This window comes from Canis lupus, chromosome 6, assembly GCF_048164855.1.
Source record: "Canis lupus baileyi chromosome 6, mCanLup2.hap1, whole genome shotgun sequence".
NCBI classification, from domain to species: domain Eukaryota; kingdom Metazoa; phylum Chordata; class Mammalia; order Carnivora; family Canidae; genus Canis; species Canis lupus.
In genome coordinates this window covers 34,287,018-34,297,342 of record NC_132843.1, presented here as the reverse complement: position 1 = coordinate 34,297,342, position 10,325 = coordinate 34,287,018, and the positions used below count along the sequence as shown (strand labels likewise).

Genomic DNA, 10,325 nt, shown 5'->3' with positions numbered 1-10,325 from the left:
CAGATACTTTAAAGGAATAAAAAATTTATACCACCATCTCCAATAGATAGAAGTATGACATCTGAATGATAGGAGTTTGGAGCCATGATGACAGGCTCTATGCTAAGTACTTCACATACATCACGCCTCCACTTCCCCACAGTATGATTGGGTAGGTAATATTATTGACAAGTTATATGTGAGGAAACTGAGAAAGTTTTAGCCACTTGCTCAGTATGTGGTTATATGTCAGAATGGTCATCATTTGAACCCAGGCCTATCTGATTTAACTTCCTATGCTTTAAACAGTCTATATAATATGATGTAATAACACTTTTAAGGTGATGAGGTATAAGTTGAGTTCTTTGGCTTGCTGTGGGTCAGGGTGACCATTATTAAAGACTGATCATTGACTTGGGTATATAATTTGCTGGCAGTTTTCTCTTTTCATTTTCTTCCATTGGTGTGAAATTCATAAACACACACAACACTCTAGAAATCCAAATTTTGTATTTCCTTTGAAACATGGCTCAAATACTTCTCCCTATAAATTACCTTTACTAATTTCATATCCTTATGACTTTTCTGATGCTTCATATTTCATCAATGTACTTATATTTTTTCATATGCATTGAAAATGTTCCTTTGTTTATGGATGTCAGCCTAACTCTGTTGCAAGTTCCTTGAGTGAAGGAATTGAGTCTTATGGAAGTTTCCATCCTCTATTCCTACCTAGAGCATAACACACTGACTCAGAGTTGCTACTGGGGAAGTTCCTAATATTGCTAATATTTATGTCTCGATGTCTGAGAATGTTTTATGAGTGAAAGAAATTATCTCAAAGCTCTGAGTTCTATGCCATATTCCTCCTAATAAACTACATTTAGATAAATATTAGAATTTTCTTGTATCAAAAAAATAAAGGATTTTACCACAAAGCTTATAAGAAAAATTTACACCTATGCTGTTGATTTGGAAAGTAAGAAATTGTCAGAAACTGGCATTAGTATCTAAGTAGTAAATGTTGACTCCAATAAATTTGGGAAAAATCTGCAAGCACTATCTTGCAAAGAGTGGTTCTAGGAGTGAAGGGTTTGGCTTGTATTTTCTATTTTCTCACTGTCGAGATGAAATGTAGAATATATTTCTTAATATTTTGACCCATATTTCCTCACCTGTAAAGATATCACATGTGCCCAACCCATTTCATGGGTGATGAAGATGAAATGTAACACAAGAAGAAGATAATTAAAAGTTTAGTGCCCACATATAAAGGATTAACAACTTTGAAAAGCATACATTTGAGAGCAAGAATAGCAGGCTTTGTTCTCCTTCTGGGTTATGCATCAGTCTTGTCACTCAGCAGTTGGTCTGGGTTGTGGCTTAGCTATTTTAAAGAAATCTCAGTCCATAGCACTGCCAGTGCACTCCTCACTGATTAAGTGGCTCTTGAGCTCTGTGGGCTAAGAATTGCTGTTCCATTGTATTCTATCAGTCGTCTAGCAGAAATCTAAAAAAAAAAAAAAAAAAATCTTAGCAGCACGGATCTCCATAGATAGGCTGAGCAGAAAGGGTTGGAAAATGACAAGGTTAATCATTTTAGGAATGTCTTAGAAATGTCATTTTGCCCATGATTAGCAATGCTGTGACCTATTTTCAATGTAAATATGTGGGGGTTGTGTGTGTGTGTGTGTGTTTAATTAGCATAATATTTTTAATGTGTTAATAATAAGTTGGGTTCTACTGGTGGGGTATTAATCTTTAGAATTGACATATGTCCTGTAGAATCAATGTGATTTGGAAGATGAGATATAAAACTTGATAACTGTGGCTTTGGACTAGCTACAGAGCTGTATAAACCATGGTCTAGAAAGTCAGTGAAGGGACAAACTCTCAAGTAACTCTTCCCTGCCCTCTAGCTGCTACTTAATGCTGTCTGAGGATTTCAGTGACAATTAATGAATCAGCAATACCCTTCTGGACATGGACAACACTCCTAAAGTCAGTCTTTCCCTACCCCAAACCTACTGTCTCAGATGTACAAAAGACAATTCAAAACCCTTAGTTCAAGGAGAGAGAGAACTCTTGTGCAAATTGAGACCAAATCTGGCAACATATTAGAGGTCCCAGTCACTTCTGACTAGAGTTAGTGATTATCCAGTATGCAGTGAGATTAGAATGAGATCTTGTATATATTCTAGCGGTACCCACTCCAGTCTGTATGAGTGGAGGCTGCTTACTTTCTTCACTGTAGGGCTAATGGATTTTTTTTTTAATTTATTTTTTATTGGTGTTCAATTTACTAACATACAGAATAACACCCAGTGCCCGTCACCCATTCACTCCCACCCCCCGCCCTCCTCCCCTTCTACCACCCCTAGTTCGTTTCCCAGAGTTAGCAGTCTTTACGTTCTGGCTAATGGATTATAATCACTTCCTGCCCCAGTGCCTGATCCTGGTTTCTTTTCATCCAAGCTATTGGCCAGAATTTTTCTTAAAATTGGATAGTCCATCCTAGAACCACAAGTCTGTAACCTAACTAAGAAAATACCTCTGCCAGGCCTTGCAATTAAGCCTAATTTGGGTACTGCTTCCAATTTGGATCATATCCAAAGCTATGATATGTCCTTGTATGTTGCTAATAGGTCTAACTGTTCCTCATTTTTAGTAATTCCAATCCAATTACCATGTAAGCTACTTTTACCTTAACTCATTTTTAAATTTACTCCTATTTTCCAGGCATCTCTTTTGGTCCTAGCATCTTTGTATGAGGCATATATAGGAAATAATCCGTACTTTATTATTCATGGTGATTTTATACTTGCTCATAGCTCTGTTCTTGCTTAGGCTCTGCTCTAAGACCTCTAACTACTCAACTCTTAATGATTATGTTACTCCTCTAAGCTCCTTTAACATCAACCATCTATACCATTCACTTGAGATACAACAAATACTACATTTAGTATTTTTAATCCTCTACAGTACATAGCCTATGACCTCTATGTTTTCTGTTTATAAAGTGCAAGTTGTATGCTTTGTAATTCTTTCAGTTCACACTGTGCTTTGCTTGCAATATCTTGCTCATTCCAAGTATGCTGATGATGGTGATGATAATCATTGCACTTTTCTCTTAAAACTTCTTAATTTATCCTTCTACACTCAATGCATTGCTACCATTACCCTTGTTCTTAATTTGTCTATTGCTTCATTTCTCCCTGCAAACCAGTGTGGCTTGGATTGCATAATCTTAGTGAAAACTCAAATGACTAACAACATTGAAAATGGAAATAATTGGAATTTAGTTTGGTTGGGTCATATATTTTGATCCTCAGATTACCCAAATCAGATTGGCTACATGACTAATTTCATCATCTTGACAACATCAGCTTTTAAAATGACTCATCTTGGATTACTGACTTCCATGGCACTAAATAAACATAATTACAACTGCTGGATTTGGGAGTGATGTGACCTCAGACTTTCTTTTATCATTTAAGTCAAGTCTATGCTAACAACACCAAATAAGAAATTTGAGATAATCCAGTAATTCTATGTAGTAAGCTAAAGGGAGAGAGGTGGAGAGAGAAGCTATGTATGATAATTTTAATCTCCTTTTGTCTTTTCAAAGTATGTTAAAAAATTGCAGTTAAAACTCAATTGTAATTACTGTGATCGACATGGGACATAAGCAGAACTGAAACTCAAAGAAGATAATGGAGTTTTCTAAATTTATGTAGCTAGTGATTACAATGCTTAATACTAGAATTTTTGGCCAAGATAGTTCCATTTTCATTCACCATGCAACCACGGCCATGTCAATCATCAATCCACAGGAATGAAGATATTTCTAAGTTGTTATAGTAGGATTCTTGTCTTTCTAACCCTGTTGCTGATTTAGTCCTTGCCTTAATTCTGAGCAGGGGTGAAAAAAAGGGTTGGGCTAGTTTCTTCAGTTCCAAAATGATTTCCTAAATCTTGATATCTGCCAAACATTTGGACTCAAAGGGACCTTTAAAACCATCTAAACTTTAATTTCAAATATTTCTTTGAAACTTAGCTGTGACATGATTCCTCAGGAGTCCTAGCCACCTGCCAAGTTTGAAGTGCTTTTGTTCAGCTGTTTTTAACTTACTGCTGAGAAAGTTCCTAATTTTAATAAGATGGAAAATTGTATTTTTTCCATTGCCCTATAACTCCAAAACAATGAAATGGATGTGCTACATGATAAAGTAAAGAAAGAAAAAAGCAAATCCAAAACACACAACATGATTATTGTTGGGATATTTTGATAATTATATCATGCATTTGGAAAAGTGGCTTACTAATGTCAGGTGAAAGATAAAGATGACCATCATCAACCAACCCAAAATGATTTACTGAGTGCCAGGAATATATCTAGCCCTATTTGGTCCCTTTTAGGAAATAATGTAGGAAGATACTGCCCATGTTTGTTTTGTTTGTTTTTGTTTTGTAGGGGGCACTTACTCTGCTAATTTGTATAATTAAACCCTTGAGTAAGAGATGTTGTAAGTCAGCAAAATAAAACAAACAGCTGTATCATTTTTTGAAAACATTATTTCAAATATAGCTATTGTCTATGTAAGGAAGAAGGGGATGAAAGTTGCTAATCCAATTTATTGTTATTAAGTGTCTCTAGTAATTGGAACCAGTATTTGTGAATAACCTATCTGGCTGTGGAGAGGGACAAAAAGTTAATAAATAATTTTCCTCTTTTCTATCACTTCCTTTTTAAATTTTCTGAGAGGATAGCCAATTTCAGTCTTGCTGATTAGATTGACATAATTGTTAAGACAGCAAAATTATATCACATAAGCCTGTAGCTATGATCTCAGTTGAAACCACAGTCTATGTAGGTACTAAAGGCTGTCAAAATACCCAAGAGAACAAGATGTTTGAGTAAGTGGTTTGCTTTCTTTTCCCATCCATCAACACATTCAAGCCATTTGGTACATGGAGACACTGCCATAGTGATAGACAATTGAGTAATTCAGCCTGATGCTTGTTGGAAAGCCAAAGCTTTCTGGAGTAATAAGTTACCTTTTTTGCTTTTCCTTTGAAAACTTGTTCATGTCCCACCCCTGACTCGAGAGAATAGAAATGTTGTCACATGAGTGACTGTCTCCTACATTATCACGAATAAATGTTGCAAATCACAGACTTTTCTCTAGAAAGTGAGAGACATTTATTTTGCAATAATTCAGTGATTTTTGTCTCTATTATTCAAGATGATTGATGTAGATGTAATCATTCTGTCTCTTAGATATTGGTAAAATAAAATGACAGTTGTTGGCTGTGCAATAAGTTACCATCTGCACCAAGATGCTTGGAGGAATTGAAAGGTTGGCATTTTCACAGCATGAGATAAAGGATCACAATTACTCAGTTAGTTTATGAAGGCTAAATAAAAAATCCAGGTCTAGTATTCCACTTCAAACGCTGAATTATGTAGATTGTTTGCCAGAATAAGAAAAGATCAATTTTGTAATCATTCAAGTGAGATATTCATGAGATTTCAGATGTTTTCATCTCTGTGTGTGCTTAGACAAGAATTACATCTCCCCTTATGCCCAAGCATCTAACTGATATCTGTGCTTTTGATCTTACTTTGTGCCGAGGGCTATGCTAGATGGTGAGAACCAAACATGAAATAAAACACACCATGCTTTCCAGAATGATGATGATGATGATGATGATGATGATTATAGTGGTTGTTGAATGAATATTTTGCCCTGAAATCCAACCTGAATCTATATAATGGGAATTTTTACTGATGCTCCTTGCCTCTCAAGCAATGTTAGAGGAGGAAATGTATTCCTCCCTGTCCATCCTTCACTTCCATTCATGGGGAAAAATCACTAATCCAGCTTTAATTCTTGATTAGAGCTACTTTAGGTGCCAAATAACACAGCTCAGACTTGATCGTTGTGCTCTTTCTCTCTTCCTCTGCTTTCCTTGTCCATCACTGAAGTATTTTTTAGATTTGTGAGTTGATTTTTAAATTAACATTCTTTCAGTGGAAGATTAATATTAGAGAACACTTTAGCTATAAAGAAGGAATATTATCCAGTGACTACATTTTATTTCCAAAGAAGCTGTAACAATATTTACAAAGTTATATTTTACAAATATAAACGTAATGCAAAATATCTTACCAATTTTAGGTGCATTTGAAAAGAAAGATGAAACAAGCATCATTTAGAAGATCTGAAATGTGAGGAGGATCTGAAATGAAAGGTAGATTTTCAAGAGGTAGAAAGGAAAGAAAGTCAGGACGACAATAATAAGAGTTAGAAATTGAAGAAAAAAGCACATAGTATTCCATATTAAAGGGAAGAGCTGTACTGCTTTGGGGTAACTTTCTAACCTTTATTATTTCACATTAATCATCACTAATATATATTCATACTTATGCAAATTAAAGGGTTAAAATAAATTATTTTCATTCATTTTTTTTGCCCTTTCAATAAATTTATTTTTTTTTAAGATTTTATTTATTTATTAATGAGAGACACCGAGAAAGGCAGAGACATAGGCAGAGGGAAAAGCAGGCTCCCTGCAAGGAGCCCGATGTGGGACTTGATTCCAGACCCTGAGATCAGGTCCAGAGCTGAAGGCAGACATTCAACCTCTGAGCCACCCAGGCATCCCAATAAATACATTTCTTTACCAGGGTCATATACCTGCTACTCCCATCTTCTGTGACTCTCCCTCATGTAGAATAGAGATACTCAGATATTTGAAACATCTTACTGTCTTACTCTGAAGTCTGAAAAGCTACCCTGAAATAAAGATTTACTTGTTTATTCACATAAAGGGACCTCTTTTTCATCCCCTCACTTAAATTTTAGATTTTTAGAATCTCCCACTTTCTGCCTCTTTACAATGTAATTTAAAATGTATCTTTAAAAATGGAATTTCATTTTAAAAGCAACTTCTGTCCTTTTTCAATAGCTCTTACCCCTCTTTCCTTGATGCCATGAACATTTTTAAGTTGTTCAAAGGCAGAATCTAAGGGGTACCAGTTACTATCCTAACATTTAGAAATATCAGGGCGAGGTTTCCCTGGAAACCACATGCACATAAAAACCATGCAGAGCAGACTTGGTTTCATCTCCAGTTACATTTTCTATTGAAGAGAGAAATCACCTCCACTTATATTTTGTTTTAGAGGTGATATTCAGGGCAGAAAGCTGTGGAGGCCATTTTATTGTGTTTCAGCATCCAGCAGACTAATGAAGGAGTTACAGTTTCAGGACAGAAAATACAACTAAATATGGACTAAACCACAAATGAACCAGAAAATGAATTAAAAGCCCACCTTGCCTGGTGACAGCACAGAAGGATGTCCTGGGTAGCCTCCCTCCCCTGGTAAAGGAGGAGAGAATGGTGACTTCTCAAGAGGAGAAGAAAAGGTTAATTATCTCAGGTTCACCAGGGTGGTCATTTTGGAAGAAAGTGCCCACCAAACATCTTTTACTGATGAGCTAATGGAAGAAGCACACTGTATATCATATTGCTTTTCCATGAAGTTACTCTACTAATGAGAAGATAATAATGTCTTTCCATTAACTCATGTATATTATAAATATAGACTTACTGTGCTGTAACTCCTTAGATTTGCTATGAGGTGATGACAAGTCTTTTAAAAAGTTCGTATTGTCTTGTCTGAATTTCCCATCACACACTTATGATTCTGTATTGTACATTATACAGATGTTTCATACAGTGTTTCAGTTAGCATGTGCTTTCATTTAAAAGTGGGACCAATTTTTCTCTTTCATGCATAAAAGTCTTGGACCTAACAAATGGATATATTTTTTAAATCAAACTGGTAAATGGTAATGCATTAAATTATGGAGAGTACACAGTAGTTCTTCAAAAGCATAGACTTTATATTCAATTTCCTGGAGACAATAACCCTTAAAAAATGAAAAAAAATAAAAGCTAAGAAAACCTGTCTTTACCGCTAGAAAATTCCAAGTTTGATAGAAGGAAAGTATACATTAAAGAAACACAAGGGAAAAGGTCAACCCAGTCTGAAATTAATGTCCCTGCTCTCCCCAAATTGCTAAGGATTCATTGTATGAAAAGTCTGTGGAAGGAGGGAGAAAAGCCACTACCTCATTTTCTATAGTGTTACCCACAAAGTGGAAGCCAGGTCTCATCTCAAGCTTTCACTTCTGCTAGTCCAAAATATGGCCATTAGTTAGCATTTGGTAAAGAGAAAGTAAGTTAGATGACAGAGGGACACTGCCCCTACTCTGCACTCAGAACAGCCCATAGTTAGTAACCTGTGTTACAGGAATTAGGTTATCTTTGTTTACTTACACTCAAGCTAGCCAGTTTATTATCTACTGAAGTATTTCTACATCTTTTGTTTATCATTGGTTGGCCACATATTTTATACTTGTCAAGCTGTTTCCTTGTACATTTAATAAAAAAATCACCAATGCATGCAATTTTTAATGGGTATGGGATCAAATATTGGAAGCTAATAAATCTCTATTTTTCAGTTTTAAAAATGAAGAGAATGCATAAGTAGGATTGTTAAATAATTTGCCTCAAGTCCCAAACTTATTGTCATCTGGAGGTGATTTGAGCCAAAATGGAACACAAATCTCCTGATCCGCTATCTGATAATTATGAAAAATTTTTGTAAAAATTGAGTAAACGGAAATTTGAGATCTTAAATACTCCTATTAGCATTGTGTTATTTACACAATTTAGTGGGTAGTGGGCCTGTTAGCCTCTATTGGAAGAGTGGTTGTTAAGTTCTCATTAATTCATGCCTCTGTGACAATTCAGCTAAATGTTAGAGGGATTTGAGTGGGGAGGGATCAGTATTATGATGCTGTAGCTGAAGTCAACACTGGCTTTGAACTTCCTTTCCTGGTTATAGTTTTGTGGAATTAAAGACTGAGAAAACCCCACACTACATTTAAAATTCAACATCTGTTGTGTAATTTGATTTTTCCATATATCATTCATTGGTATTTATTTCTCATAATCTATGGTTTCAGGAGAGGAAGCTAAAAAGTCTGATGGACTGCAAGTTTATAACTATGAATCACTGAAACTTCCACTATGGGGAATTCTATTGTATTAGCAGGAGGGAAGGCTATCAAGTTTTATAAGTATCTGAGAAGTGAGAACGAAACAAATACTGAGCCTTCTGTTGGACGTTTGTCTTGTTTTCTGCTTATTTATCACCTCAAGAAGAATCTCAGGATTTAGGGGAATTTTCTTCTTTAGCATTGATGTTTGCCTAATGAAGAAGCCTTAAATCTCACTAGTCAGCTTCCTTTAAATCTGGAATGCAGCGTTTGAACTCTGCTAATTGGATGATGTTTCACAAGACTTTGATTTGGGACTGAGTCATCAGAGGAAGCATGCACCCAGCAGAACCACCTTTTGGTGCGGGCAGCTTTAGAGACATATAGTTTCCAGGGCCAGCAGCAGTAGTTCTGCTGACACCTTCATCGGTGTCAGTGGTCTGTGCCCACCAGCAGTACTGCAGCATCTTTGCTGGAGTCAATCCATAGTGAAGCCATGTCGTTCCCGAATACATGGATTCAAAGTGTGACATTCTGATCTTTATGTGATAGTTAATATCCCTTAATAAATTTCTTTTCTGATTTTTGTGATTTTCAGCTTAAGAACTCTTCCTGACTCAGTACCTTACTATGAACAGACATTCTGCCAATATTTTATGTACTCAACATTATTTTATTACTTACAAGCATCCTAGGATACAGGAATGTTACACAGTGAAGCTCAGAAATGTTAAGTACATTGCCCAAGATCATTCAGATAGCAGAGACTCAGTTTAGATATGCTTTTTCTAACCTTATAAAGTATGAGCCTGAGTTTAAATTTAAAAAGGAAAAAGCATGGGTGGTTTACACTGGAACATAAAATGAAGAGTACTAAGCTCAAAAATCTGAACCCAAATCCCTGATCAACTTACATGTTACTACTACCTAACATAAGCCAGCTATTCTTACAAATCCGTGTTTATTATTTAATATAGACTCTTGCTTCTTCTTAGACTATTTGTAAAAGCATCCTTCTCTCCTCTTTTCCACTTATCCAACTTCTTACATTCCCAGCCTCAGGTAGACCTCTCCCTGAGTAGTTTGCCTTTCATTCATCTCTTTCTTCTATGGCATCTGTTTTCTATATATGATAATCAGATGGCATTCATCTTACCCTCTTCTGTTTGGATTCTATAGCTCAGGGGTCAACAAACATTTTTCTTTTCTGTAAAAGGCCAGATAATAAATATGTTTAGAATCATGCAGTCTCTGCAACAACTACTCAAGCAT

The 10,325-nt window shown here is 35.7% G+C and overlaps 1 long non-coding RNA gene across 1 annotated transcript in view; it reads right to left on the bottom strand.

The window, feature by feature from the left end:
- Window positions 1-1,218: 1,218 nt before the first annotated feature.
- The window catches only part of LOC140635198 (uncharacterized), a 44,528-nt gene continuing 35,421 nt past the window's right edge, over window positions 1,219-10,325 (bottom strand). Inside the window, exons 3-6 of the long non-coding RNA XR_012032565.1 lie at window positions 10,210-10,260; window positions 7,319-7,365; window positions 6,153-6,222; window positions 1,219-1,489 (exon numbers count right to left, since the gene is read on the bottom strand). This is a non-coding gene — a long non-coding RNA (uncharacterized lncRNA). The remainder of the gene's footprint in view (window positions 1,490-6,152; window positions 6,223-7,318; window positions 7,366-10,209; window positions 10,261-10,325) is intronic.